Source organism: Tamandua tetradactyla, chromosome 8 (genome assembly GCF_023851605.1).
Source record: "Tamandua tetradactyla isolate mTamTet1 chromosome 8, mTamTet1.pri, whole genome shotgun sequence".
Taxonomy (NCBI): Eukaryota; Metazoa; Chordata; class Mammalia; order Pilosa; family Myrmecophagidae; genus Tamandua; species Tamandua tetradactyla.
Window position 1 is genome coordinate 48,167,354 of NC_135334.1, and position 25,388 is coordinate 48,192,741.

General features: G+C 38.7%; 1 protein-coding gene across 13 annotated transcripts in view; it reads right to left on the reverse strand.

The window, feature by feature from the left end:
• The window catches only part of AMOTL1 (angiomotin like 1), a 170,866-nt gene that overhangs the window by 82,760 nt on the left and 62,718 nt on the right, over positions 1–25,388 (reverse strand). For 5 of the 13 annotated variants that reach the window (XM_077113217.1, XM_077113216.1, XM_077113222.1 and 2 more), the window contains one exon: positions 639–692. The exons of the other annotated variants lie outside the window; for them this stretch is intronic. The gene's annotated coding sequence lies outside the window, so the exon portion shown is untranslated. The remainder of the gene's footprint in view (positions 1–638; positions 693–25,388) is intronic. 13 annotated transcript variants of the gene reach the window in all.

Sequence of the window (25,388 nt, forward strand, 5' to 3'; positions counted from 1 at the left end):
TTTATTAGCAGCAGGGACTATGTCTTATCCACCTTTGCATCTCCAGTATCTAGCAGAAATAAGATCATAGTAAGCATTCAAAACATTTATTGACTCAAAGAATCATCTCCACACAGTACCCAGCATTTTCCAGCACATAATGGGCATCAGTAAATATATTTTAACTAAAATTAAGACACATTTTAAAATAACAGTTAGAAACATATTCTTAATGTTAATGAGCTTAGTTCAAAGTTGGGTTTATGTTTTTTAGAGGTCTCTTTCAAAGTATTCAGAAGACTAAGGCTGGTGAAATCTACTCTAAAAAAAGAGAGGGAAGCCACCTAGAATGGGTTACTCACAAGTGTGCTAAGATCCAATTGCTACAAGCGTCTTGTACAAGATGTTAGAAGTAACAACATCACAGGGATTTTGTTGCCTGAGCACAAACTCACATTTTTTTACTCTACCCCTTGCAGAGAGGCCCTCCGAACCCCTGGACTGTGTCCCAAATGCCCTTTGCTCATACTTCCTTCATAGGTCTGAGAGCAGAACCAGAGTCGGGAGACCCGGCTTCTAGTCCTGGAGCTACCATGAGGGTACCCATTCTCCTGTCAAAAAAAAATTACAAATAAAAAAAGGAATGATCTCAGTCCTACCTGCCACACAGAGTCACAGCAGGTTCAAGCTGAGAGGATCTATGATAACTGTATCTACAAAGAGAATATATATCTTTTAAATATGGATTTCAACATAAAAACCAAAGGCTACTGAAATAATTTGATTCAAATTGTATATAATGTAATTCATATTTCATGTTCATATATTTGGTATTTGACCTATCTAAAACAAAATCTAACAGGACTCCAAAGAGTCTTTTCCTCAGGTAAGTTTTAATACATAAACCGTATATTTAAATTAATGAAATTTAAATAATCTTTACTCATATCCTGTTTGTTTACACCTATGCAGAAGTATTTCAGAACCACAAAAGTATCCTTTTGGGTGGCCTGGGCACGCATTATGTTCCCACTGAGAAACAAAAACTGTTACTAGCATGTAAGCTCCACTGTATGCACACAGTAAGTACTTCATATTTTATTTTAAACAAAGGAAAATAAACTGATGCAAAGGCTTAAAATCAACCTGATACAAAATGACAACATGTCTGCATAATTACACTCTTCAAAGCTCTCTCGCTCACCAACACTCAAAAGAAAGAGTTACAGTTCAGACCCTGTGGCCAGCCACCTGGTTCTCCAGCTTTTCACATCCGATTAGCTGTGAGCGTGCAGCTGGGTAGCACCGGGATGTCCGTCAGGCAGCAGCATCTCACAGGACGAAGATTCTCTCAGGAATACATTTCTTATCACACCCCACCTCATTAATCAATATGAGCTCATGAAAGCACTATATAATTTAAAGCAACCAATATTCCCCAAGAAACTAAACATCTCTTTAGTAACACAAGGCTATAAACAATAATAACAGGAGCTACCATTTACGGAGAACCTATTAAGTACAGAGACTTCATAAAAACTACCTGATTTGTCACCATGCAATTTCCACTTTGAAGTTAGAGATACTGAGGCTCACAGTTAAATAACACGGAGTCACACAAATAACCAGCAGCTCAGTCCTGCAACAGCACAGCTCTTTTTACTATGCCATTTTGGTTTCCAAAGGTCTCTTAATAATGCAAACTTAATTCTAAATCCTCTTTTTCTGCCTCATTTCTTACATTAACATTAGAGCAGTTTTAACGAAATGCTCTTGCTTGTGGATAATAGAGGAAAGTACTAGGAAAGTTTCCTGCCCTGTACAGAAGCCTCCAGAATCATTTTCTCTGAATTATTTCTTACAAAATCATAGGATGTTAACAGCACAAAACTCCCTGACCGTGCCAGAACCCCAAAGAATTGACCAAACCACCTTCCTCATCCTGTCCATTTGGCCACTTATTATTTTCATGGTGACATTTCCACATTAATAAGTCCTAAAGCCGTGGTGTGTCGGACTCACTCACGGCACACATTAAAAATGTCAGTCCCAGGACTCCACACTAGATCTACGAAATTAGGATCTCTATAAATGTGGACAAGAAATGAACCTTATTTTGCTACACTTCAAGAAGATTTTAATGCAGAGGGTTTGGAAATGTTGCACTTTTCTAGCACAATGCATGCACTCTTAACAAGTCGTGGTAAACTGAAATTTTGTCAATCAGATCATATTTTAAGTACAAAATATCCTGGATTTGATGAATCCAAATAATGACGAGTAAGTAAATAAAGGAGACTTAACTCTTTCTAAAAAATTAAAACAAAAAACAAAAACCCTGCACTGAGTTCTTTAGTAAAGTGAAGAAGCCGTTCAGTAAATTTGTTACTTTTTAGTAAATTCAGATTTGAAAACAACAGTGTTCCTGCCTTATTGTTTATAAAGGCTATAACCTGAATGACTGGGTATGGGAATGTGGCTATTTCAGTCACATCTAAAATACTGCTATAAGGAGTAACAAGTTTACTATTACTCCCCCTACCCCCAAAAAATACATCCAGTTCAACAATATGATGAGATAAAGCCTGTGGAAAGGGCTAGCATACTATATAATAAATGCTTGGTAAATCTGAGACTTAGAAATCTATATAATAAATGCTTGGTAAATCTGAAACTTAGAAATCACACAGTTGACTATAGCCAGAGTAATATAAGACAAGCAGCTAATTATAGGGAAGGAAAACACAGTAACATTATTGAGCATGACATGATACAGACAATATCTTAGATATTCCACAGACATTATTTTACATAAACCTCATACCGCTGACAATTAGGTTCATTTTTACCTAAACAAAAACAGGAACAATCTGTGCTAGGTCACATCTTAGCCACAAGGTTGAGACGCAAACTCAACTGAGACTTCTCCAAAGCATTCCACACATAACTTGAATGAGATTTTAAAACAGCTAGATGCTTGTGATAGTTTCTTGTGGCTTGGGTTTCTTATAAGTCCTGTGAATCTGATAAGCAGCAAAGCACAATAAGTTTTTTCACTAATTCGTTTGTTAGTGCATTCATTTGCTCGTTTCACCAAGACATATATTGCATACCTGCTATGGACAAGATACTGCTAGGTTCGAGGTCCCTAGCCTGACTGTGCTGTGAGGGAGAGGAACAGATCAAGTAGATGATTATCCAGCTGTGCAGAAATGCTGGAAGGCAGTGTGGGAGTGGTGAGCAGAGAGCACTGCCCAGTCCATTAAAACTGGGCTGAGAAGCCAGGCTTATCTCTTTCTCCTCCTTAACCTGAAATCTACACTCCCTTCTGGTTTTGGATAATGGATACCCTTTAAAGATCTGTCAAAAGCTACAGAGCTTCTCCATATTCTTAGAAGGATGCACACACAAAATTTTCTTGTAAAATTTCATGGTCCTAAACCTTGCATCTGATGCTCTTTATATCTACCTTATCGACAGACGAGTAAAACATATGGATTAAAAATAAATAAATAATAGGGGGGAACAAATGCTAAAATAAATTTAATAGATTGAAATGCTAGGGATCAATGAAAGGAAGGGGTAAGGAGTATGGTATGTATGAATTTTTTTCTGTTTTCCTTTTATTTCTTTTACTGAATTGATGTAAATGTTCTAAAAATGATCATGATGATGAATATACAACTATGTGATGATACTGTGAGTTACTGATTATGAATCAAGAATGGAATGATTATATGGTAAGAATGTTTGTGCTTGTATATTATGTTGCATAAAAAAAAAATTCATGGGTTCACTACAAACCCCAGTAAAAGAATCCTAATTTATAATCAGCCATGACACCGTGAGGGCAAGCGTGCTGCAAAATAAAGACTGCTGCAAAATAAAATGTTCTGGCAGCCTATCAACTACAAGCCTCTGGAAGAGGCAACTGCTTAAGAACGGAAGTAACCAAACCCCATGGAGAATTCAGAAAAGGGCAAAACCAGGAGCCAATTACTATGGCTCCAGAGTCCACGTCCTTTACCACTCACTAAGAGTGCTCAAACTTTATGGATTCAAGACCCCTTTACACTCTTTAAAATTATGAAGGGGCTCTGCTCCAATCATGACAGTGGAGTGTGAAATGCTTCAGGGCCCATCATTCCACAAAAGCTTTGAACAACCACCAAGAATTAGCATCTTTCTCAAAGCTCCAGAAAACAGTTAAAGGACTGCAGTAACAGGGTAAGCACCAAACCAAGAAAAAGGCTACTTAAAAGCTGTAGGATCTTGTAGCACCCGGCTGGCCCTTCCCCTGCCCCTTACCTCTCCATGCAGAGCTGGTCCCCACTTCAAGTACAGATCCCTGGTCCCAGTTCCAGAGGGGGCAGAGTAACTCTCACGCACATACTGGGAGCATGTATGTCTGGATCATTCTGTCTAGCGGTAGCCTGAGGGATTCGCTTGCCCATGCTCTGCCTGTAGAAGGCAGCTCACCGAGCTCTCTTCTAGAACACTACGGGAGAGCAGTCAAGTTGCGCTGCCCGAGGCAAGGGATTGCTGGCTGAGGACATACAGGGCAGTGTCCCAGACTGTGAGGAAACTGTTTCCTAGGGAAGAGGGAACATTCATTTCCATGTAAAGGGGGAATTCCTACTGTCAAGTGCGCATGCCCAAGACAAGATGCACGTGCAGAAAGAGCCAGGGAGCCCCTAGGCTCTGGCCGGGAATTACTCCCTAAACTCACTGTATGGATAAGCACTGAAGGAGAGTGTGCAGGCCAATCTGCAAAGACTGGGAAAGCTGTTTTCTTTTTTTTCCTTCATTGATTCATTAATTAATTGTTAGCTACTGACATTCATTCAAGGAAAGTTCTGTCATAATATGACAGACATAGTATTTAAGGAACTGACAACACAGAGTCTAAATTCCAGCAATAACACATTAAAATATCAAAATGTCCAGGTTTCAACAAAAGATTACCAAGCATACAAAGAAACAGAAGTGATGGCCCAGGCAAAAAGAGAAGATTAAAGAATTAGAAACCATCAATGAGAAGGACAAGACTTGGGAAATACCAGGCAAAGACTTTTTAAAAATAGTACTAAATATGCTCAAAGAGTTAAAGGAAAATATAGACAAAAAAAAAAAACAAAACTAAAGGAAATCATGAAAATAACAGATGAACACAAAGAGAATATCAACAGACAGAAATTATGAAAAGGAACCAAACAGAGCTGAAGACCTCACCATGAGAAATTAAGAATTCCTTAGAGGGGTTCAACAGCAGATTGGAGCTGTGAGGAAACAGAGTCAACCTGAAAATAAGACAATTGAGATCAACCAGGCTGAGGAACAGAAAGAGGAAAGAAGGAAGAAAAGTGAATAGAGCCTTAGGAAACTGTAGCACACCAATAAGCAGACTAATATGTATCTCCTTTTGGAGTCCCAAAAGGAGAAGAAAAGAGAGAAAGGGACAGATATAATATTAAAAGAAATAATGGTTGTAAATTTCCCAAATTAAACAAAAGATGAACTCCAAACAGGATAAATCCAACTAACTCCAAACAGGATAAACCCAAATAGACCCATAGCATGCCTCGTTATACTTGAACTGTCGAATGACAAGGGTAAAGAGAATGCTGAAAGCCACAAAAGCAAAGCAATGTGTCACCTACAAGGAGCCTCGATAAGATTAAAAGACAATTTCTCATCAGAAACTATGGAGGCAAGAAGGCAGCGGGAAGGCATATTTGAAGTCCTGAAAACAAAAAATCGCCAACTAAAAATTCTATATCTGGCAGTACTTTCTTTCAAAAATGAGGGAGGGTTAAAACATTCCCAGATAAACAAAAGCTGGGAGATTTGGCCATCACTAGAATGGCCCTACAACAAATGCTAAAAGGAGCTCTGTAGTTTGAAAGGAAATGGGACTAGACAAAAGACTGAAGCCAAATGAGGAACATGGTAAAGACAATGACATGGGTAAATAGAGATACCAGTACTGCTATGTTTTTCATTTGTAATTCCACCTTTCACTTTCTACAGGATCTAAAAAGTAGATGCATAAAATGTAATGATAAATCAATGCTTTGTGGCTTAAATGTACAAACATTTAATTTGTGACAAGAAATAGATATAAGTGAAGAAATAGGGGTATAGGAACATGGTTTATGTATGCTACTGAAGTTAAGGTGATATCAAAGCAAATTAGATCATTATAATTTAGGATGTTAAATTTAAGCCCCATGGTAACCACAAAGAAAATACCAGAGAATATATAGACTCATAGAGACAGAAAGTATAGTACATTTACCAGGGGAGGGAGTTACTGCAAAATGAATATAGGGCTTCTGTTTGGGGTGAAGGGAAGGTTCTAGTAATGGATGGTGGTGAGGGTTCTGATACATTGTGAATGTGATTCATTCCACTGAATGAGGGTAGGGGTTGGAGGGGAAGATTATGTTGTATATATGGTCCCACAATGAAAAGAAAGTGAAACTAAAAAGATAATGATAATTAAATATGATACATGATACAGGATAGCATCTAAGAATGGAGGAGAAAAGGTTCAAAAGGACATTATGGGACATAAGAAAAAACTGAAACATACAAGCTTTATATCAATATTAAATTTCTTGAACTTGGTAACTTGCTTAAGGTGATTATATAAGTAAATATCCTTATTCATAAGAAATGTACATGGAAGTGCGTCTTCAAGATTATGATGTGAGCAACCTGTTCTCAAATATTCAGAAAATAGATGGGCAGACAGACATATGGGTGGAGGATGGATGGATAGATAGATAGATAGATATAGAAAGAATGATACAGCAAAGGTGGCAAAATATTAAAATTGTTGGATCTTGGTATCTGGGCAGTAGGGGTATGTTGGAGTTCTCTGTATGGGTTTTATATTATTTTTGCAACTGTCCATTACTATGAAAGTATTTCAAAACAGAAAGTTTTTAAAAAACCATAAATCACATCATTAAAAAATTATCAAACCCCAATGAAATCTGTTTATGTGGGTACATGGCCCTATCTATCAATATTTACTGTAATAGAAAGTAAAACTGAGAAAACATTAAAATATCTATTAATTCATTTAAAACTAACAATAGTAAACCAACTCTAGGTTACATAAAATATTTTTATGAAGAATAACCAGCTAGTTTCCAAAAGCAAAATAGTGAGAAGAATGGGTTGTTTTATAATTTTACAAATTTCTTTAATGCCTGGCTTAAGTGAGGATAGCTAGATTTCATATCTGCTTTTATTTTCAATATGTTGCTATATGATTTCTAGTTGAAGTAGATGAAGAAAATATGGCTCTATGCAAATAAGCAGTTGGGAAAGGGAATATTTTATTAGCTTTTTCATACAACTGTGGCTATTCTTCCTTGAAACTGCACCAAAACTCAACAAGTGGAAATTTTAAAAGGTTAATTGCAATGTGAAATATGAATCTATATTAGTGACCTTTCATAGATGCCCCTCTATATTCTGTTACATTAAAACTCATTGGTTGAGGGTGCAATCGTAGTTCAGCGACAGAATTCTTACCTGCCATGTGGGAGACCCAGGTTTGATTCCGACCCATGCACTTCCCAAACAAACAAACAAACAAGCAAGCAAAACAAACAAACAAACAAATTCAACAAATGGAGCTGCAATAAGGGGATGCTCACATGGAAAAAAGAATGAAACATGACCCCTGCCATATAGCATACAGAAAATAAAAATTAAAAGACAAATAAACAAAAAAATTGGTCTTTCGTTTAACTTTGAATGGATCTTTTTTAACCCATGTATGATTTTTGTATTGTCCTACATTGGTTATGTAGAAAATAATAGTTCTTTGATGTTTTCAGATTGTCTACATTTTGACATATTTCAATTACACGATATCAACAAATTCACATTTGTTAATATCGCTACAGAACTCAACAGAAAGATCGTTAAGTATTAGAAAGTTGTCAGGCTCATAGTGATAAATGCAAGTTTTCCAAAATTCTAATTTTCACATGAAACCTTGAGTTCTATCAACGGCAGCAAATGCTGTTAGTTGTTTACTTGAAGTGAAAGGCTCACTTGGTTCATTTTTTAGAAAATGTCTACCAAATATCCAAATGACAATAATTATAGTTTATCTGTCAAATAAAAATGGAGCTCCATGAAAAGAGCAGCTAGTTCACTACTCTTGTAACCCAGACACCTAGTGTTTTCACTTGAGACAATCAATTTACTTTCATTTGCAGCGAAGTGCTCCACGTAGACCTCCTATTTATCACAAAAGATATTAAAAAGACATATTCTAGAGCTGAGATTTAATAAAATTAATCATTGTTTTGCTTCAACAAGGTCATTCTTAAGTGAAACTGGCTTTTTTTTTAATGTGAGTATGTGGCAGTGAGGAACACTAGTATATTAATGCAGTTGGGTATAGCTGCCTTGATTCATTTGCAGTTTAAATTATCATTGTTTTTGCAACATCAGTGCAAATGTCAATATAGTAAAAAAGGCACATATGTCTTAGAATTATTACGAAAACTGTTTTTCAGTCTCAGGGACCCCCAGCATTCCATGGGCCACATTCTGAGATCTCATGCTCTACGTTATGTTGTCTCTTCCACAGGGAAGGGACCAAAAGATGTGAAGCTTAAGAGCTTTAAAATGAAAATGGCCAAGCCCCACAGCTATAACTAAGAATGTGTTACCTCTCTGCCCAGGCAAGGAAAGGTGCACATAGCCTTCAAGTTGGTGAAACTTGAAGGAGATGTATAGAGGCCCTCTGATGGAATGCCTGGTTTGAGCTCTAATTATTCTGATAAAGAAAAAGCATCGGAAGAGAGATAGCAGCCCACCCAGAAAACATCTGCAGCTGAATGCATCTTCTTGGCCTTGAGGAATTTTTATGAAAGAGAATTTTATAAAAGGGAAAGATGGTATTTTACTAGAAAAAAAGGCTCCATGAGGTTACTTTTAGGAGGGGGGAAGAAAAGAAACTGTTATAGCTTTTCTAGCACAAAGTCAGGCAATTCCTCCAACAAAGAGAATAAAGTTTGTTCAGATGTGATGACTGAAGAAGGAAGAGAATGATGCTGTCAAGTCCAAAGAACAGAGTATTAGAGAAATTCAAAGAATAAAAAAGATAGAGAAAAAAATATCCACTCAGTGCAGAGAAAGGACATGCCATTTCTCTTTGGGAAAATACGTATCTTCAACAATGTAAGAATCCTCTGCCATTTATCAGCAATGTGAACTTGAGGAAATGACTCAATTGCCTAGTGCCTCAGTTTCCTTATCAGTCAACAGGATATTTGATAGGGCCTACCACCCAAGGCTGTTATGGGGATTATGAGAATGGAAACGGCTCTGAACCATGTTCTGGTATACAGTTAGTGCTCAGTAAATTTTACCTTTTATTTATGAAAATGGGGAAATGGAATGGGAATTACTGCTGTGAAATTCACTTTTAAGAGGCCATTATGTAAGTGAGCTTTTTAAAAACAGCAGCAGGATGCTGAAGCAAATCAGAGATGAAGGCCTTTAGAGTTTTATTGAGGTCAGACTGGCTGATTGAACAAACTGGTCTAAAATTCAATTTTCAAACAACTTGGGATGAAGGAAGTCCCAAAACACACAACTGCTCTGAAAATATTTAATATTGTTGTTTTACAAAGACCAAAGTAAAAAACAACAACCAAAGGCATCTTTAAAAAAAATCCTAACTTTTCTGGCCACCTTGGCATGCAGGTCAAGGGCTGCAGGGTAGACCTGGAGAAGGTCCAGAAACCAGGCTCTAACCTGAATGCCCCCTGGCTGCCCAAAAGGCTCCACCTTCAGACAAAGGGACAATAGGTGGTTACGGGAGGAAATGGGATTGTTCTGCTCTGTGGAAAAAGTTTCCTTGTGGCCTCTTTCCTTGGCACCTTTTTCCATAAGTTTTCTGTGTAAGATAGGATGGACCTTGAGGTCAAGTTGTGAATCCAAATCTATTCTCTGCATTTAAGGCAGTGAATCTGTCCCTTTCACTGACAATGGAGGCAGAACTGACCCCTTACCAGCAAACGTGGGAAAGAGGCTCTGCCTTTGTGATCATAACATACTTGGCAACTTAAAGCCAATTTTCAATCCTTAAACTGTAAATGTTGTAATGGCCTGGCCAATAAGGTGACAAAGAAAATGATTAAAACAGATGGCTTCACTGTAAGGTATGTATCAGTTGACTATAAGACCTTTAGAACATCTTCTCTAATATCCTGTATAAGAGATATATGAATATAAATCTAAGCCAGAGGTTTCAAAATTGAAATACCTATAATTCTCTGAAAACTTTCTAAGTCAGTGTGACCAAAACACAATTTAACATCTCTGGAAATTACAAAACTTATTATATTTCAAAGGTTCATTAATGTGGGCATCAACTTCATTGCTGAATTGATGAGCCTTAAATTTTATTTAATGCAGATTTATAATTGATAAAAAAAATTAAAAGTAGTGGTAGCTTTTTTTCTTTAACTTCTTAAACTGAAAGAGCAAACAACAGATCAGGGGTTCCTGAATACCTTTTCTAAATGATTAAATAAGTTAAATTTTGCAAACAATGATACCTAATTAGCACTATTTTTATACTGCTCTTCCCAGATTGTACAACTGACTCAAATCAAAGGACAAAGAAAATTGAAATCCCAAGGCAAATATAGATCCAATCCCTGCTATGGGCCACAGAGCATGTCTCAAATTTCCCCTTACTGTGTCCTACTCCCCCTGTGGTTTTTGAGGGGGTCCCCTCCCTCTTCTGGCCTCTCCCATGCACTCAGCCATGTCAGTCATCTGAGCTTCCCACAGTTTCTCAAAGGTGCCATGTTCCTTTTCAATTCCAGATCTTTACAAATGGAATGGTTTAGGTCTGAAGACCTGTACCATCTTCATCCCCCAATTTTAGTTCTCAAATTGTCACTTTCTCCAAAGAAACCAAAGATGATAGAGTAACATGAAATAAGATTGTGATTTTGAAAAAGAAGGGGTGTCAAGAAAAAAAGAAAAGAAAGGCTTTAGAGTAGGTCAATGTTTACAGACCAGTGCAATACTGGTTCACCTATCCTGTCAGACCCAGAAGACTCAGGTGCTACAGTTAAAAGCAGATTCTGAGTCATTTAAAGCTATGGCCTCCTTGGTAGTGAAAAAGAGCTAAAGTAAAAGGTTGTTCTTATTTTTCTATGAGCAAATATAATCAGCTGAGCTTCCACAGAAAGTTTACAATCGCAAGTTAAGTCATGGACATTAGAAGGGTAGGCAGAGTCAGTGAAAAGAAGCTGGCCAATTTGAACATGTTTTCAAAAAGGTGACTTTTTCAGAATTCAATCCAGAGCATATTCCATCACCCAAACTGATTTACAGTGCTGAAGACTCTACTCTGGTTGATTTCGTGAATGCTGATCAACTTTACCTGGCAACTGCCCAGCCTAAGTGCTTTGGGCTCTCATAGCACAAAACCTTTAAGTAGTGGAAAATGTCATTAACATAGTGGTTTCAAATGTACCACTTGCTCGCAGAACATATAAATGCATTTTTATTCTTATTCTACCATCATTTTGAACTTTCATTTACAGTCTATTTCAGAATCATAATTTTAACTACGGATAGCAAAGCATCCTTCCTCTGGAAGGTAACTCTGGTGCTTATACTAAGAAAGTGAGAATCATGGTCAGGAAATATTTCCATTATCTATCAGCTTATCTCTCCCTATTCCCAATTCAAACAACCCATCACATTAACTGATATTTATAATAATGATCCAGAAGCATAAAAAAAGTTACAGAAAGACTGCCAAGAAAAATATTTACCTCTAACCACATAAGAAGCTCATATGTCCAGAATAGTGTATCCTCTACTGGTCCAGAGAGCTAAAGATTTACTGTCTGCTGAATTTTTAATACCTCATTGTGATGATGATGATGATGATGATGATGGCAGTTTTAAAACACGTCTACAAATTCTCTGACATTCCTATAGAAACATGGGCCTACCTCCTTGGATTTAGGTAGGTTTCTAAGTCCACTGACCAATAGTGAATGACAGGAAGTGACACTAGGTGACTTCCAAGACTAAATCATAAAAGGTGAGGCAGTTTCTGACTTGTTCGCTGGAAAACTTACACCAGGAGCTGGGCCACCATTTGGAATGCCGACTACCCTGATGCATGCATGAGGAAGTGAAGCCACATGGAGAGGCTACCTGTAGGCGCTCCCGCCTGCAGACCCAGCCTTCGAGTCATCCCTGCCCAGGTGCCAGATCATTCCAGCCTTGATCTGCCAGTTAGGCTCAGCCTGCTAGTCTTCCCACCTGAAACCCCAGGCAGGACAAAGTAGAGACACGACATCTCTACTGTGCTTTGCCTATCTCAATTCCTGGCTCCCAGAATCCATGAGCATTAACTAGATCATGGTTGTTTTAAGCCACTAGAATTTGAGGTGACTTGTTACACAGCTATATGAACTGGAACGATGATGACAGCTAGCGTGTCAGATAATGTGCTTAGCACTTTATGTATTTAACTCATATAATATATGGAATCCTTATGCATGTATTTTTTGAGGTGGATATTATAATCCCTATTCAACCAATAAGGAAATTCATGTACAGAAAGGTTAAGTAATTTGCCCAAGATTATAAAGCTAGTTGAGTGGCACATATGGGATATAAACTCAGCCCATCCACTATCAGACAGGACCACATTAAATTATACTTAGTCAAACTTAAGAGATTTCTAGAACAAGACACCTTCAAACTTTTAAAATTCTTTGGTTGCATCCATGTCCTCCATATTCCCCCATCTGTGCATTTAGCCACCCTTCCCAGCAGGAACTCTTCCATGCTCCTAGAAGTTATCTGTAATTTAAGTCCATTTCTTCTTAATCAGTTCTCAGTGAAGATAAAATACTTGAAAGGCAGTTAAGAATCATTTCTTGGCTTTCTCTTATCAGAGCAGAATAAACCTAGTCCATTTTCTTCTGTTTCCTAAAATCTTACTATGTTGCATTTCTTTTAGAATATAAATTCCATGGGTGCAAAGGGCAGACACCCAAATATCAATGGATGAACTGCATGCTTTATTGTATCCTCACCAAATTCTCTAACTCACTATTAAGTTCTATCACCCAGAGTTATTCATTCAACAACTAATTAGGGTGCAGTTACTGCGTCTGTCTCCAGATTTTGCCTCTTTAATATTCTGTCTAGAAACAAGAAAACTCATGCTCCATAATATTCAGAAGCATGTAGTTTCCTACCCAAGAGAAAATGAAAACATTTCAGAATAAATTCAATTAGCATCTTTGTAATTGCTGCCTAAATAAACCACTAAGTTTAATTTTACAAAATCTGCTCATTTTATGAGTAAACAATTACACACAGTCCATTCCATGTTCCTAACCTAACAAAGTGATCTTAGTCACTTAATAAATGCCATTAAACTATAAATATTTGTATTTATTTTTAATTACTTCCAAACTCCTAAGATTTATTTTGGAGAAAGTTGAAGGAAAGAAACTTCAGAATTTCTGAAAATTTTCTTTCTCAACTCAGATAACTCGTATCTATGAGTACACTTTATTTTTTTTACTATTTTAAAAACATACATATCTTACAGAATTGAATCTAAAAGCCAGCTAAAGAAAATTTATTCATCACATTTCCTGCCACTCATTTTTGATCTAGCCGGCTATTCACTAACATAGATAAGTCTGATAAGATGATGTCCTTTAACAGATCTACTGGTTATTACCCAACATTCCATTATCTTAAAGATCAGTACATTTGGTTTTGTGATGATTTTTACATTACTTTGCCAGGTGTCTTAAGCTTAGTGTGATTTCAGAAGGCATTTTCTTTTACTCTTCTGGATATAATATGAGATCATTTACCTATTCAGAAACCAGATTGTTTTTACATATGTTTTCAAGAATAGGAGCTAATGTTTCTGCAACAGATTTAATGCCATGTGCTCGGTACTATACACACTAGCCTCTGTAATTCCGAAAAAGCACATTTCTTAGTCTCTTTTTTTTTCTATTTCTTCTCCCATTCCTTAAAATGGATTCTAGACAGACGATCTTTTCTGCCCTTAGGTATTTCAACCTTTTCCCAGATAACAAGGATATGCCACGAATCTAATCGCAGTAATATTTAGGGGCCACTCCTTCAGAAACAGGGTCTATATATTACCAGAGAATTTCATATTCTCTCCTTTCCCCAAAGCCCCTGGACAGGGGTGATCACTAACAAGAAACATAGCTCTCAGAGTCCTTCAGCATTCAGCACATGTCAGGAAGGAAAAGGCCAGCATTGCCCCTGCTTTTGGGGAGCATGTTCCAGGGCACCCCACTTCAGCTAGAAGAGGCGGCTGCAGTAAGAGGCCACCTTCCTCCTGGCATCCAGCCACTGGGAGTGCACAAAGCCCCACCTCACACAGACACGTAAAGCCAGCCTGGAAGATCATCCCTGTCTGGCTCTTCCTGTTCTGAGAAGGGTGGAGGAAAGGAAGGAGGGAGGGACAGACGGAAAAAAGGAAAGGTGGAATGGGTCAGAAATGCAAGAGAGCAGAAGTGGTAAGACCTGTTATGTGACTACCACTAAAGTTCAGAGACAGGCACTTAAACTAAGTGTGAAGGAAAAGCAAGTATGCAACCAGTATTTTGGAAAGCAAATGCAAAGACCGGGCAACTGACAGGATGTGAAGTGGGAAGGACAGGAACTTTACAGTTAACAGAGCACTTCAGTTAGGATGATGCAGTGTGGAATGGTATCTGCACAAGCCCAAACACTGCCGCCCATGAACAAAGGCCAGCCCCCCTGCCTTTCATCGAACAGGCTGGCTCAGTAACAGAACAGATTCAAGGTGAGGAATCCAGGCTGGCCTTGGATCCTCTCCAGAAGAACCTCTTGGTACTAAATCCACCCTAGCATTTCCATTTGCTTCTTGCAAAGACCAGGGCTTCTACACAAGACCAGATCCCTGAACTGGACCAGAGCCTCAAATCATCCCTAGAGCCATAAGACATCTCTTGACAATAGTCTGTTAACCAAGTAAGCTCTGCCCCTTATCATAACCCAGATGTCCTGCTGACCCACTTTCCAAATGAAGCAAGCCTCCAAAACAAGAAATGACAAAGTGAGGTGGAAGCTGATAAAGTATTTAGCCCATGGCATTTTCTTGCAATCAATCCACACTGGATTTACAAGGAAGAAGTGATATATTTCATTCAAAAACGTGTTGCTATCTCATCAATTGAAGCCCACCAGACCGCCCAGAGAAACAGGGCTAATATCTCTCCAGAACAGTGCTGGTCATCAGGTTTTCTATGCAATAGAATTTTCCATGATGATAGAAATGTTGCTTATCTGCACTGTACAATACAGTAACCACTAGCTACATGTGGCTACTGAGCATTAGAAATATGGCTAATATGACTGAGGAACTGAATTTGTAGTTCTATTTAATTTTAATTAACTTCAATTCAAAGAGCCACATGTGGCTAGTGACTACAGGGTCGAGATTATGTAGCTCTAGAACTTAAAGATGGTGGCCGGATCACAGCTGTGCTAAATTGCAAGAAAAATATTTCATGGAATTGTATTTCTCCACTGCAAGGAGGTTGAATCTCTTCACATTCCAGCATTTGCTCAAGTAATTTTCCAGCAACAAGCTCTTTTTTTTCTCATTGCTGCTACACATTGATGTAGCAGTTTGGAAGGCCCTCAGAGACCCTAGCCCAAACCCCAACTTTAATGCAAGAACTTTCTATCAGGTCTCTGCAGATTTTTATGTGATCTTTACCAGGTCCTCCCAGCAGGAATGAAACTCAGCATCACAAGAGGAAGTCCATTCCCAAGTCCAAGGACACCATTCCAAATAGACACTCAGGACACACAAAATAATAAAAATCTAATTTTGCACCATGTTTTACCACTTACATAGCACTTTCACATGTATTATCTCATTTAAACCCCACAATAACCATAATAGAAGTACTTAGTAAGTACATTTATTTTACCAAGGCTACGTGACTTATCCAAGGTACTAAGGCTTGTATCTAGCACAAGTAGCTGACTGGAATGTTTTCACTAGGCCCAACCTTGGCACATCTTCCAAAGACTGAGATATCAAAAGGCATATGAAAGAAGGAAAAGTGGGAGCTGGGAAGGTGAAAATGTATATATACTATACTTGCATAGATCAACTAGTAACCTTAAAAATCAATCTGTCCCAAACTCGAACATTTAAAGCTGAGAAGTCTCAGTCCCAAAGGGTCAGGTCCCTCAAATCTAGGACCAATTTAAAGAGGACTATCCTCTAAACAGTCGTTCTGAAAGTGTGGGCGTCAGACCAGCAGTATCAGCATCACCTGGAAACTTGCTAGAAATGCAAAGTCTCAGGCCTCACCCCAGACTAGTGACTGAGAAATCCTGGGGACCTACCAATCTATGTTTTACCAAGCCCTTCAGATGATTCTGATACATGCCCACATTTGAAAAACACTGCTCTAGAATTGTACGTCTAAACCTAATGAATTTCCTCTGAGAAATAAATGGCCTGGTGGTCAAGGGAAAGGAAACGGAGTTGACGGTCACAAAGTCTGGGACACATCCTGGTAACATCAGCCCTGTTGCTGTGTCTAGACTAACTCTGAACCAGCCTTACGACAGCAGGCACACTTCCTGATGCCTGCCGTGGTTAGGGGCAGGGAGAGATCATTCTTTACCCAGAAAACATTGATTTACAGGTGGAAAAAAAGGTTTCCTTTATAGGCAGCACTAGATTGTGAACAGAATACCCCGGCTTCTAACCTTATTCTATAAATAATTCAATATTTGACCCATGACACAGTATGCTGGTTTAAAAGGATATATGTCCCCTGGAAAAGTCATGTTTTAATCAAAATCCCATTTCATAAAAGTAGAATAATCCCTATTCAATACTGTATGTTTGAAACTGTAATGAGGTCATCTCCCTGGAGATATGATTTAATCAAGAGTGGTTGTTAAGTTGGATTAGGTGACAACATGTCTCCACCCATTTGAGTGGGTCTTAATAAGTTTCTGGAGCCTTATGAAAGAGGAAACATTTTGGAGAATGAAAGAGATTCAGAGAGAGCTGAGCAGAATGACATAGCCATGAGAAGCAGAGTCCGCCAGCCAGCAACCTTTGGAGATGAAGAAGGAAAATGCCTTCCAGGGAGCTTCATGAAACAGGAAGCCAGGAGAAGAAGCTAGCAAATGATGCCTTGCTCACCATGTGCACTTTAAGCCAAGAGAGAAACTCTGACTGTCTTTACCCTGTGCCCTTCCACTTGAGAGAGAAACCCTGAACTTCATCAACCTTCTTGAACCAAGGTATCTTTCCCTGGATGCCTTAGATTGGACATTTCTATAGACTTGTTGCAATTGGGGCATTTTCTCGGCCTTAGAACTGTAAACTAGCAACTATTAAATTCCCCTTTTTAAAAGCCATTCCATTTCCAGTATATTGTATTCTGACAGCTAGCAGAATATGTCCCCTACTGTGAAAAAGTAAAATTCTATCAATAAGAATTAGATTCCAGATACTCAGAGAGAAAAGACGTATATGAAAAGACACATAACATGATAAAAATCATTTGTCTATAGTTTAAATAATAATAATGGTAGCAGGTAATGATCAAATACTTTCAATGTGACCAGCACGGTATTAAGTACTGCAAATGCATTATTTCATTTTACAACTCCATGAGATAAGAACTATTATTGTGCCCATTTTACCGATGAGGATCAGGCAGGTAAAATTCCCTGAGTATACCTGGAGGAACTGAGTATGCAGACACAAATGGACATTAGCACACTGGTGTTCATGGCAGCAGTGTTCCCAATCCACAATGGATGGAGGTAGCCTAAGAGTACGAATGAGGAAGGGAAGGGGAACTGTGGTGTATATACACAATGGACTAATGAGCACCCACAAGAAGGAATGAAGTTGTGAGACACGCAACCTGGTGTATGAGCCTTAAGGACTGTATGTTGAATGAAATGTCAGGAACAAAAAGACAAATATTATCATGCCTCAATCACATGGAATAAATTTAATGTAAAAAACTCAGTGAACTGAAGTCAAGAACATAGGTTATCAGATTGGGGCCTATTGTGAAGGGTCCTAGTAAGTTCTTACAGCAGTCACATATATTCAGGAGGTACAACTGTTATTTCTAAATTCTGAGCTCCCAGAAACTTTGGGTATTTAGGTGACACCTGAAACTCAGAGGTAGAGCTCTGAAGCTGTAAAAGTTAGCAGCACCCCATATAGGAACTGTTTAACAAGCTGAAAAAACAGACTTCGAGTAGAGATATGAATGAAGTTGATCTGGATAGGACTAAGGTTAAATCAGGATACCCAGTAAAGGATGATATTGTTCATATTTTGAAACTTCAACTTGTGTGTGAGACCAAAGGGAGAGATGTTCATTTGGTGTAAAATTTCTAGTTTGGGTAGTGTATTTCCTAATTTAACTTGTACCGTCAGTTTAGTTAAACACCATACGTATATACAACCTTCAATAGGGATGGGAAATCTTGTTGGTTTGTCCAGGTATGCTGCCCCCAAAATATCCCAGAGTAATTTGGGCAGTGAATAAAGAAGTCTTTGCAAAGTCTCCTTGAAGGACTAGAGAGAAAGGAGAAAATATTCAACTTCCCCTTTTGGAGAATTTCTGATATTCTCATAAATAGTGGGGACAACCAAATCAATACACTGAGCCCGTGATCTTAGAATCAGCCCCTCTGAAACGTATTCCTGCAAAGGACAGGCTAAGCCTACTTAAAATTAGCCCTAAGAGTCACCCCCAGAAAAACTCTTTTGTTGCTCAGATGTGGCCTCTCTAAGCCAACTGAGCAAGCGAATTCACTGCCCTCCCTCCTACATAGGACATGATTTTCAGGGGTGTAAATCCCCCTGGTAATGTGGGAAAAAATCCTGGGATCAGCTAGGATGCTGCATCAAGGATTGAGAAAGCTTGACCAAAAGAGGGAAGAGAGAAATGAGATAAAATAAAGTTTCAGTGGCTGAGAAATTTCAAACAGAGTTGAGAAGTTATCCTGGAGGTTATTCTTAGGCATTATGTAGATATCCCTTCTTAGTTTATGGTGTATTGGAGTGACTAGAGAGAAGGACCTGAAACTGCTGAGCTGTGTTCCAGTACCCTTGATTCTTGGAGATGATTGTATAACAATATAGCTTTTACAATGTGACTGTGTGATTGTGAAAATCTTGTGTCTGATACTCCTTTTATCTATCTTATGAACAAATAAGTAAAAAATTATGGACAAAAATAAATAATAGGGAGGATAAGGGGTAAAATAAATTGGGTAGATTGAAACACTAGTGGTCAATGAGAGGGAGGGGTAAGGAGTATGGGATCTATGAGTTTCTTCTTTTTCCTTTTTATTTCTTTTTCTGGAGTGATTACAAATGTTCTAAAAAATAATCATGATAAGGAATATACAACTACGTGATGATATTGTGAGCCACTGACTATACATCATGTATGGACTGTATGTGTGTGAAGATTTCTCATAAAAATCACTAAAAAAAGAAATTCCTTGAGGTCATGCCGCTAGGAGGTGGCAGGGCCAGGAAACAAACCAGGTCTGCGTGTTCTTGAACAATTTTAAATACAGCCTTTTTTATTTTAACATATGATCTAACTATTAATCCATTCAACTCCATTCATGCTCTTTATGTTGTTAAATTTTAGGCACTATATCTCCATTGTCTTTAAGCTGTTATACCAGGTGTTGTTTAAAAAAAAGTCCTTGACCACTCAGTTGTACTCAGTTGTTCCTGTGCTCCAGAACAAGGGTAATCCACAGTGAAGAATTCACGCAATAAAGATATTCAAAAGGTGGGTCAAAAGATATTCAAAAGCATTGATTAAAATGAACCAATTTTTAGTAAAAAAAAAAATAAGGATAAAAATAAATAAATAATGGGGGGATAAAGGGTAAAAATTTGGGTAGATTGAAATATTAGTGGTCAATTAGAGAGAGGGGGAAGGGGTATGGGATATAGGAATTCTTTTCTTTGTTCTTTTTATTTATTTTTCTGGAGTGATGCAAATGTTATAAGAATGATCATCATAGTTGTGATGAATACACAACTATGTGGTGATATTGTGAGCTATTGATTGTATACTATGTATGGACTGTTTGTGTGTAAAGATTTCTCAATAAAACCATTTAAAAAATTAACAACTTTATTTCTACCATGTTTGGCCAACATGCCCAGGAAAGCCTTCCCTGATCACGTGGATGAAAGTAAGCCCTGTATGCTCAGTGTCCAGAGCTCATCACAAGTGTCTCTTAGGTACTTAACACATTGCAATGGCCACAAGACCCTACAAATCTGTGAGCTCTGGAACGGGGCCTAAGTCTGACTCATCTTTGCAGTTCCAGAGCACTAAGAAACACCTAAAAGATAGTTTTTAAAAAATTGATGGCAAGACACACAAATTCTAAGAGGGTAAAAGTAAACTACAATTTAAATATAGAATATATAAAAAGAACTCTCCAAACTCGAGTAAAAAAAATAGTAATAATAATTCAAATTAGAAAATGGGCAAAAGACATATATAGGCATTTCACCAAGAGGATATACAGATGGCAAATAAGCACATGAAAGAATCCTCAACATCATCAGCCATTAGGGAAATGCAAATTAAAATTATGATGCGATAAGAACACTGATTAGTACGGCTAAAATAAAAAACACTGACAATTACCAAATGCTAGTGAAGAGGCAAAGAAACTTAGATCACAAATATTGCCAGTAAAAATACAAAACAGTACAACCACTATGGAAAATAGTTTGACAGCTTCGTTTTGTTTTCATTTTTAAAAACCTTTATTGTAGTAACATATGCATTTTAACCACTTTTTAGCCTAGAATTCAGTGGCATTAATTACATTCACAATGTTGTGCTACCATCACCACCACACATTACCAAAACTCTTCTACCACCCTAAACAGAAACTCTTATCAATGAAGCATTAACTTTTCATTCCCTATTCAGCGCCACCCCCAACCTGATAACCCTCCTACCCTGCCCTGTAACCTGTAATGTATTTTCTGCCTCTACAACTTTGCATATTATATTCACATTTTTCAATATTTGTCATTTTGTGTCTGGCTTATTTCACTCAACATGATGGAAGTATTCAAGATCTATCCATGTTGTTGTATGTATCAGAACATCATTACTTTTAATGGTTGAATAGTATTCCATTGTATGAATACAGCATATTTTGTTTATCCATTCCATCTACTGATGGACACTTAAGTTGCTTCTAACTTTTAGCAGTTGTGAATAATGTCATTAATGAACACTGGTATATCTGTTCTAGTTCTGGTGTTCTAGTTTGCTTGCTGCCAGAATGCAACACACCACAGACAGATTGGCTTTTAATAAAAGGGGATTTATTTCACAAGTTCTTCAGAGGAAAGGCAGCTAACTTTCAACTGAGGTTCCTTCTTACGCAGGAAGGCACAGGATGATCTCTGCTGGCCTTCTCTCCAGGCCTCTGGGTTCCAACAACTTTCCCCAGAGTGATTTCTTTCTGCATCTCCAAAGGCCTGGGCTGAGCTGCGAGTGCTGAGATGAGGTATCCTGAGCTGCTTGGGCTGTGCTACGTTGAGCTCTCTCATTTAAGCATCCAGCCAATTAAGTCAAACATCATTCATTGCAGCAGGCACGCCTCCTAGCCGACTGCAGGTGTAATCAACAACAGATGAGGTTCACATGTCATCAGCTCGTGCCCACAGCAACAGAACTAGGCACCTTCACCCAGCCAAGTTGACACCTGAAGCTAACTACCACACCTGGCTTTCAATTATTTTAAGTATATATCTAGACATGGGCTTGCTAGGTCATATGAGAATTCTGTACCTAACTTCCTGCAGAATCATGTTTGGCAGTTTCTTTAAAAACTACACCATACGATCCAGCAAAAACACTTCTGGGCATTTATCCAAGAAAAATGAAAACTTATGTTCAAAAGAAAACTTGTATGCATGTGTTCATGGCAACTTTATCTGTAATATCCAAACACTGGAAACAAACCAAATGTCTCTCGCTAAGTGTTCAACAAATAATAACACAGCTGTACCATGGACTACTACTCAGCAATAAAAAGGAACAAACATGCAACAACTTGGATGGATCTCAAGGGCATTATGCTGAGTGAAAAAAATCCAATCTCAAAAGATCACATAGCACAAGATTCTATTTATACAACATTCTCAAAATGGCAAAATTATAGACATGGAGAACAGACTAGTGGTTACCAGGGCTGTGGGGGGGGTGGGGTAGGAATGGGGGGAACCATAAAGGGAGTTCTTTGTGGTGATGAGAGTTCTCTGTGTCTTAATTGTGGTGGTGGCACATGAATCTACACGTGATAAAACTACGCAGAAGTATACACACACAAACACAAATAGATGCGTACAAATCTGGTGAAATCTGAACAAAATCTGTGGATAGTACCAACATCAATTTCCTATTTCTTAGATTGTACTATGCTTATGTAAGATATTACCATGGGGAAACTGGGTGAAGGGTACACAGGACTCCTCTACTATTTTGCAACTTCCTGTGACTCTATAATCATGTCAAAATAAAAAGCTAAAAAAGCAAGTGAGGGCAGTACAACGGCAGCCCCGTAGCAGAATTCTCACCTGCCATGCCAGAGACCCAGGTTCAATTCCCAGTGCCTGTCCATGCAAATAAAAAAACACCACCACAAGTGAACCGCAGACATCTTACTTAAAAACAAACCATAAAAAGAATTATCAAGCTGAAATATGAGCAAATGAGTCCCAAACTGAGATTTAAACACACACAGAGTAGGGTTATATGATTTTGTTAATTAAAAGGTTAAATCCAATTCTCCAGAGTCTTACCAGGGACACATTTCTAAACTCCTTAGAGCTAGTCCGCACCCCCTCATAAAAGAAAAAAGAACCTCCTGGATGAGCCCTTTAGGAGTCAGGGAGTCCTGCCCTGAGTACCTGGAATGACTATACCCTAAGGTAAGATCCTGAGCACAGGACAAAAGTGGAGGGCCTCACAAGTTAAAGGAGAATTCAGCTTGGTGCCAACACACAAGCCCAGAAGCAGGAATGGCTACCTTCCAGTAATGTACTGACGTACCTACAATGGCAGAGATTTACACTGTGCCTTCCCTCTAAGACAAAACAAAATCAAACTAATAAAACACACAAAAAATTTTTTTAAATCACTAAGCAAAACATACCAAACAACCTCAGACTATTTCCAAAAACCTTGCAATCAAATACGTCCTCTTATATGACCTCCAAGCTACCATCTGCTTTTCAAGGATCCTATAGCACTCTGGGGCAAAGAACTTACTAAAATTAATGAGAAAAAAAATAGAGTAAAAATCAATCAAAACTCCTCACAATTTCTTGATTTGTGCTTCCATAACCATTTGAAATGCAGACAGACTCAAAAAAAAACTACTATGGGAGAATTCTGCATATCAGAACTAACTACTAAAGTATCTTACAGTCTTATTTTTTTTTAATTTATTGACCTAGAGAAATCTTTCAATTTTTACAGTTTTCACCAGCATTTCCCTTGTTTCACGAAATCATTAATTAGAAAGCCCTACACTTACATAGTGTTTTATCATTCTCAACGCACTGGCACAAATTGCTGTGAAGAAATACAACACTGGTACCTAGGGGGCTGTACTTTTCAGCAGAGCTCTCACCAGCTAGACTTCCCTCTAATTTCAATTAGTCAAGCCATCTTTCCCCCAAGCCCTGGATCCACACTTCTCCACAGGAGTAGACATCAAAAAAAGCAGAGCTGGGCCCAGAGAAGCCTCCAACCTAACTGGCCAAGGGCAGGCACTCTCAGGTCTAATCAGCAGAGTGCCCTCCCATAGAATCAAGCACATTTCTGCATTCATGTGCTTTTCTTAAGGACAGCATTTTAAAATCTCATCTAAACTGAAAGTCCTCCATTAGCTTCCAAGAAAAGAGGCATCTTTAAATACTTTGATCTCCACATGCTCTGCAGTGCATTGGTATTTCTTACTCTCCGCCATTCCACAAAGAACCTCAAAGACCAAGACTTGTGTATTTTTAAAAGGAATAGGGGGAAGGGAGTTTTAAGTGCAGCACCCTCTCCCTCCTATCCTCCAGCAGGCTCTATAAGTGTTTTGATCTTTATCTTGGAAAATGCATCACAGAAAAGCAAAGGTATATTCATCCCAAAATAATCCCCCCTACACACTCATACACATTCACTCTGCTAGCACATGCACACACACCACCACCACAGAGAGCAGAGAGAAGATGCCCACAGTAGAGGCAGCTCCAGCCTTCTACTCCATGTCCGACTCCTTTTCATTCCAGTCAAATCAGTGATCCCCTACCCTTTACTCCCTTGCAGATGGGTTCAAGGTATACTTAAGTATCGTGCCCATACTATTACCATGAAGAATGTTCATGTTAGATACACTAAAATGCTCAAAGGACCAGGCTGGGAAATATATTTCACAGTGGTCTAGATTGTTCAAGAACACGCACTCCATAGAGACTGGTAATGGTTAACCGTTCTGACAGTCCACAGTCCTGCTGCCAGGGTCCGGGTATGGGCAGCCAGGGGAAATCTCAGCCAGTTTGGCTCGGACCCATAGTCCAGTTTTGGAAGTAAGGAGCCATGATTGTACATTTCAAGCGCTGACTTTTCACTTCCAGAAAAGGAAGGAAATTTTCTGGAATAGTGGCTATTAATATCCCTCTATTCTGCTTGTATTCAGTTACAGTGAGCAACAAGTCAGTGTTGGGGTAGTCAAAAGTAACTTCAGAGCATGTGAATCCTCCCTGCTTCCCCCACCAGGGCTTTATAAGGATTTTATTAGCAGTAAAAAAATTTGATTCTCATAACATGCCTGGGATAAAGGAAATGGGTAATCACGACTGCACTGTACCAGGAAAGAACAAGGGAGCTGAGGGACCAAGGTGGCAAAACGGTCAGTTCTAACCACAAAGCCATCAGGAGGCCGCACGATCACGGCTCCATCTACCGAAGCCCCAGGCCAGGTGAGCCATACACCAGTCGGGCTTTTTCGAAAAGTATTTTCCATTTGGAGAGTACACCAACACAGAAGCCAAAACAAGCAAAAACCCTGGAACAAAAATGGGAAAGGAAAGTCGTCCGGGCACCAATCAAGATATTAAAAGGGCGGAGCGCGTCGAGGCGCAAAAGCTGCGAGGAGGGACCCGGTATTGTCGGCCTGGGGTCCCAAGGAGGGAAATGAGAAATATCCCCGCGAGTTGAGTCCAGGCCGCCGGCGGCCCCCGAGGT